The sequence below is a fragment of the Macrobrachium nipponense genome, chromosome 36 (assembly GCF_015104395.2).
Source record: "Macrobrachium nipponense isolate FS-2020 chromosome 36, ASM1510439v2, whole genome shotgun sequence".
Taxonomy (NCBI): Eukaryota; Metazoa; Arthropoda; class Malacostraca; order Decapoda; family Palaemonidae; genus Macrobrachium; species Macrobrachium nipponense.
The window spans coordinates 31,338,524-31,345,433 of record NC_087220.1 but is presented as its reverse complement, the minus strand read 5'-3'; the positions used below and the strand labels follow the sequence as shown (position 1 = coordinate 31,345,433).

General features: G+C 39.7%; 1 protein-coding gene across 1 annotated transcript in view; it reads left to right on the top strand.

Annotated features, from left to right (window-relative positions):
- The first annotated feature begins 3,256 nt into the window (after positions 1 to 3,256).
- LOC135203393 (uncharacterized) overlaps positions 3,257 to 6,910 on the top strand; it is a 39,362-nt gene continuing 35,708 nt past the window's right edge. The window contains exon 1 of the mRNA XM_064233125.1: positions 3,257 to 3,975. The gene's annotated coding sequence lies outside the window, so the exon portion shown is untranslated. The remainder of the gene's footprint in view (positions 3,976 to 6,910) is intronic.

The following is a 6,910-nucleotide window of genomic DNA, read 5'->3' as shown; positions in this document are numbered from 1 at the left end:
AACAAATCAAATGCAAGAAATAAACGCCTGTCTTGTCGACGATATTGAAATACACAGTCAATTAGATATTTCACGACTTCTTAAATGAAAAGAAATTAATTAAACAGGATACAAATGAAAAGAAAATGCAACACTACAGCATTAAAATAAAGTTCCTCCCAATGACATTGTAAGTATTCGCTCAATTAATAAAAAAAATGTACTACTATTTTCTCAAATCTTGCCCTTTTGTCGCCATAATTCGTGTCTTGGAATTTATCAGAATTAAGCTGAATTCTCTCTCACTTGGGGGCGCTCTCATATACACACACACTCTCTCTCTCTCTCTCTCTCTCTCTCTCTCTCTCTCTCTCTATATATATATATATATATATATATATATATATATATATATATATATATATATATATTTGATTTTTACATCAGTTGTTTACATTTACTATTATCCATTAGAATCAAGTATACAGAATAGAATAGAATATACAATTTTGGCCAAAGGGCAAGAACTGGGACCTGAGAGGTCATTCGGCGCCGAGACGGAAACTGGCAGCAAAAGTTTTGAAAGGTGTAACAGGAGGAAAAACCTCACTGCTGCACTATGAAACAATTGTTAAGAGAGGGTTGAGGAAAGCAAGATGGAAGATGGAGAATATGAACGGAGGTACAGCAAAAGGAATGAAAGGGGTTGTAGGTAGGGGTCTTGGAAGGGATGCTACAATGAACCTCAAGTCAAGCCTACAGTGCACCGCATGAGGTGCACTGTCGGACTGCACTACTTGAGGTGGATCTCACCGACAAGACAAGAGGCTATAAGTTTGTACCCTTCAAAAAAGAGGTCACGAATTTTATACATTGAACGAAAGTTGTTTTGTATTGATTGTTGAATACTATTTTTTTTTCTCCAAATTTGAACGTCAGACCTCTACAACGAACATTTTCTCAAATTTCAAAAAGTATTCTATTACTATAATAAATTAATGTATGACTTCTGAACGTGCTCTTCTTCTCTGTATTCTAATTTCTAAAAAACTCTAAAATCGTTCTCATATTTCTAATTATGAAAAAGTTCTTTTGTTCTTACTCTATGGACTACAAATTACCCTTGTGGAGAGAAGGTATTTACCCTTATTTATAACGTGAAATATAATCAAATTTATCTTTTAACGCCAACAGTATACTTTTAGTTTTCTGCAAAAGAAAATGATTAAGACGACCCTATTTCTGTCCGCCCTCAGATTTTGAAAACTACTGAGGCTAGAGGGCTGCAAATTGGTATGTTGATCAACCACCCTCCAATCACAATACATACAAAATTGCAGCCCTCTAGCCTCAGTAGTTATTTATTTTTATTTATTCAAGGTTAAAGTTAGCCATAATCGTGCTTCTAGCAACGATATAAGAAAGGCCATCATCGGACAGTGGTTAAAGTTTCATGGTCCGCGGTTTATGTAGTCTTATTTCCGGTGGTATTGATTATATATACGATGTACAGAAAACTCGATTGCGCCGAAGAAACTTCGGCGCATTTTTTACTTGTTGATCTTAAATCATGAAAATTTGTCTTCATTTTCAGGAAGGAAAATATCCTTTTTTAAATTTATTAAACTAATTTGGCTTTTACATTATTCCTATGAAGATCACATCTCTTCTTTAATTCCCTGTGGTAGAACATCATTCGTCCTGATGCTTCACAAAATAAATCTTAGGTTTAGTTAATGGCCAAGAATTTCTAAAAACAGGGAAGACAGAAATTAGAATAATTTTCCGTCAGCAGATTCCGAAGGTCCAGAATACCTGCTCAACCCTTGGTGTGTGTGTGTGTGTGTGTGTGTGTGTGTGTAATCTATAACCCTTGGAGAGGGTCTATGACCCTGGGAGAGGATCTGTAACCCTGGGGGAAGATCAATAACTAGTTTTGAACATCTTCTTGGGTCAGCTGTTTTGATGGTATTGTATCCATGGGAGCATGAATTTAAACAAGCAGTTTTAGGGAACGCTATCCATGCAAGCATAAATTTAAAGATGAATTATAGGGGGAAACACTACCCATGCAAGCATGAATTTAAAGAAGATGAGTTATAGGTAAATCTATCCATTCAAGCATGAATTTAAACAAGCAGGGGAGCTTTAGGTAATCCTATCATTGCAAGCATGAATTCAAACAAGATGAGTTTTAGGTAACACTATCCATACAAGCACGAATTCAAACGAGATGAGTTTTAGGTAACGCTATCCAGGCAAGCATGAATCTAAACAAGCAGGGGAATTTTAGGTAATGTTATCCATGCAAGCATGAATTTTAAAAAGCAAATGAGTTTTAGGTAACGCTATCCATGCAAGCATGAATTTAAAGAAGATGAGTTACAGGAAAATCTATCCATGCAAGCATGAATTTAACAAGCAGGGGAGCTTTGGGTAATCCTATCATTGCAAGCATGAATTTAAACAAGATGAGCTTTAGGTAATCCTATCATTGCAAGCATGAATTTAAACAAGATGAGGATGAGTTTTAGGAAGCGCTATCCATGCAAGCATGAATTCAAACAAGCAGGCGAGTTTTAGGTGACGCTGTCACAGTCGAAGCGACGATGCCAACTAACTGTTTCTAAGCATCTACAAAGTAGAGCATATAAAATGCTATGCCAGCAGAGCCGATGCATCTCAGGGGGAGACGGGTGCTTGGAAGGAAGGAAGGAAGGAAGGAAGCCAAGCAATTCGCGGGCAGAAAGACCAAAGGCGGCGACGGAGAGGGGGCGCGATACCGCCGGATAAGATAGTCGACAGATAAAACCGGATAATAATACCATTTTACAATAGATATGATATCGTATCAAAGGTAGCATATGGACACGTGGAAAGTCCGTTTAATCTCAATCTAATCAAGCTAACACGGTCTTAACAAAACGGACATTTTTGTTCGGCAAACCAAAATCGATGATGATGACGTCGGTTCCCGAAGACGACGACGACCTCCTCCTCCTCCTCCCGAAGGGGAAATTGGCCCGCTGCTGCTGCGCCCATCGAGACCTCCTCCGAGGAAGCGTTCGTCGTCGTCACCGCCGAGATGCCCTTATCGCCTTTCGGTGGACGGAGGAAGATAGAGAGAGAGAGAGAGAGAGAGAGAGAGAGACGGGGGGTGGGACGAAGGCTTGCTGGGAAGCCCTGCGAAGTCCTGCAGGAAAAGATATGATAATGTATCGGCGTGATATTGGCCTTTTATCTTAAACATATAACTTGCGTCACAATCCGACCATTCGCTAGTTCTGACGAGGGCGGAGTGCCATGGAGGTTGTGTTGGGCGGAGGAGTGGAGGTTTGAGTGCTCCTTGAAGAAGGAAGGGGGGTGGGGGGTTTGCAGGAACCGAAATGGAAGCCAATGGGGGGAAAGGAGGAGGGCCGGTGTTGCGGTGGACTGAAAATCCTGGGGCAGGTCCTCCACTCTCACGGGTCAATCGACGCTTCGGTATTCATGAAAAACATAACACAATATTAGAAAGAGAAGGCGAAAGATCAAAAGGGTTGGCGTGGCTAAGTAACAAAACGTACAAAACGGGAAACGTTCCGAGGACATGAAAACGTTTGAATAGGTGGAAACGCTGGCAGAAGCAAAATGATATTAAATACAGAGACAACATTAGCAGCTATTGCTACACATCACACTAAACATGATGGCCATGTATGATCTATCGGGAACGTAGGAAGTAACTACAAAACAAGACATAGTGAAAGCAGTGGTAAAAGTGACGGAAAATTGACACAATTTAAATATGAAAGTGGTCAAATATGAGAGTTCACGAGAAAGCAAAAATAAGTGAAAATCACCGGCGTTGCTAAATATAGCTGTGCTATAACTGCTCCTATGAATGTCGATGCAAAGTGAGACGCGAATGACACAAGGGATATATATATTCGTCGTCGAACCAGAGGTCAACTGGAAATGAAGTAGGACGGGTCATGACAGGTCAACCACCCAAAGGTAAGACAAATGAAGACCAATACAGGGGTTGACCCAGCATGTCAAGTTGAGTCAATGCTATGATGGGTTTTTTAAAACATCTTGAATCACTGAATTAATTACAGTTACTCGCTGCTTTGGTGATGTCACAATGAACGGGGCATCAGGCTGAGAGAGAGAGAGAGAGAGAGAGAGAGAGAGATTATCCATCTGCCCTGTTGTTGTCTTCCAGTCAGTATTTGGACTATAGCTCATGCTACTGACTCATGCATTGGGGAGGGTATGGAGGGTGGGGGGAGCCCCAGGGTGGAGAAGTACACGATACACATCGACTTGATTTAATGTACAGTTAGGTAACAAATGAACACGAAAAGCGATCCTTCAATTCAGTCATGAAGAGAATCACCTATGAAACCTGCTGCAAATAACTTCTTCAGTGACCCGACATTAGAGACAACGAGAGGACTTTCCAAACACACAAGTTTATCCATATCATAGTTTGTCAAAATATAATTTTTTCTTTATAAAATAGTTCTATGAAAGCGGGACCATACTAAACCGCGGGACACCTCATGGGTGAAAAAGCAAATACCAGAATAATGGCCTACTTCATTGTAATTGAATAACATTGCTGATTCGAACCACCTCTTCAACGGCTTTCGTTTACATTAATGACTGTACTATAGTAGATTCACATCAACCGTGCATCTGATGTCTAGGCCCGTCCCTTACGACGCTCCTGATTGGCTGTTGATAAGCTAATCACAGGGCTGGAAACTCTCAAGTCTCTCTCTCTCGAGAGAGAGATTTCACATAGGCAGGATGTATGTTCCACCTCTCCTGAGGGATACTTTTGATAGACGTATCCCTCAGGAGAGGTGGAACATACATCCTACCTATGTGAACTCTCGAGAGAGACTGAGGAGAGTTTCCAGCCCTGTCATTGGCTTATCACCAGCCAATCAGCAGCGTCGTAAGGGACTGGCCTAGACATCAGATGCACGGTTGATGTGAATCTACTATAATTAGGAAAATAATTCGTATAGGCATATTTACTTCTAAGGGGAATATTAGTTTTTGACTTACATATCAGCGTAAAGTTTCCATCTCACTATAATAATATGTTTGAACAACAATTCATTCTGCAAAAAACATTTTTTCCTCACCATCTTTACTATTTTCTCTTTTTGAAAAATGCATCTTACTTTCTTCAGCCTATAAAACTCAGCCGTGGTCCGGTGGTGGCGTAAGTGTTGGTACCTACAGCACTGCCAGAAGTACGATCATGGCTATATTTAACCTTAAATAAAATTAAAACTACTGAGACTAGAGGGCTGCAATTTGGTATGTTTGGTGATTGGAGGGTGGATGATCAACATATCAATTTGCAGCCCTCTAACCACGGTAGTTTTTAAGATCTCACAAAGCCGGCACAATAGTTTCCTTTTACAGTAAACTAAAATGGAGACCTGTCCCAGAATCACCTCCATCAGTCACATGAGTTGGTAGAAATGGATACCAGGAGAGACAGAGACCTTCCAAGGTGAACACACGAGACTTACCACTGTCATGAGCAAAAGTACTTAGAGGGTTTAGAATGGGTATTTATCGATTTAGGTGAGCTGGCGTCGCAAAAACTGAGGTCATCGATACCACAAGTAAAAATAAAGGCTTACAAGGGCAAGAACATCCAACTGCAAATAAAGAACAAACCCGATAAAAACTGTTTATGGAATATTCACTCACTCCATAATGCCCTATATTCTTCTTAAATCAAACCACACTTTCCATCTATAAACTTATATATACTTATATAAAATCTACTGGTCACCTTTACTACAAAGCCTTGGATCCAAGTGGAAATAATCTGAAGCAATTAGGATGTCCGGTAGCGGGAAACGAACCAGCTTCCAAAATTTTTTTTAATAAGAAAATAAACATAAATTGTATGTTTTTAGGAAGTTTGGCTTCCTCTACAAAAATATGAAACTACCCTGAAGAGAAGGTATCTAAATACCTTCTCTTTCAATGCATTACTGAAGAAAATAACTTCTCTGGCCCCAAAGCTGGAACAGTCGACCAGCAAGTGCTGGAAAGTGTGGCTGGGGTTGCCAAGCCATCAAAATCCACAAGTCCCGCGTGACTGGCCTATCTTTATTCGACAAAGGGTAACCCTTCCATCTCTGGTTATCTCCAAATTCCTCAGTAACCTTTTATGTAAAGAAAACAACAGTTTGTTTGTATGGTGTTTTTACGTTGCATGGAACCAGTGGTGGTTATTCAGCAACGGGACCAACGGCTTGACGTGACTTCCGAACCAACGTCGAGAGTGAACTTCTATCACTAGAAATACACATCTCTAACTCCTCAATGGAATGCCCGAGATTCGAACTCGCGGCCACCGAGGTGGTACGCCAACACCTTACCGACCACTACTACGCTTACTTCCCAAAGAGCACCATATTCTATAGAAGCTTTGAATTACAAGCCAGTGGCCCTTTTAGTGGGCTAGTTCCATATGAATAGGGTTCAACCTCTGAATAATAATAATAGTACTAATAATATAATAATAATATTCTTTGCAGCTTCAAGAATTTCAAGTCAGTTGCCCCTTTGGTGGGCTTCCTGTTTCAAATGAAAGGGGTTCATCCTCTGAATAATAATAATAATATAATAATACTATGTTTAGGATCCGTCTCTGACTGCAGAAAGTTCATTTTTTATCATGTTATCTCACGTAACCAGATTGTGTATGTTACTGTCTGTACAATGTACATTCCCTATATATGGCCTTAAGCTGAAAATAAAATTTATTATTATTATTATTATTATTATTATTATTATTATTATTATTATTATTATTATTATTATTATTATGTGAATACTTAAAAACATGCCTTATGAACAAGTGCCCTTCAAGCGAAACACAACAACAAACAATGACGGTCTGGATGCT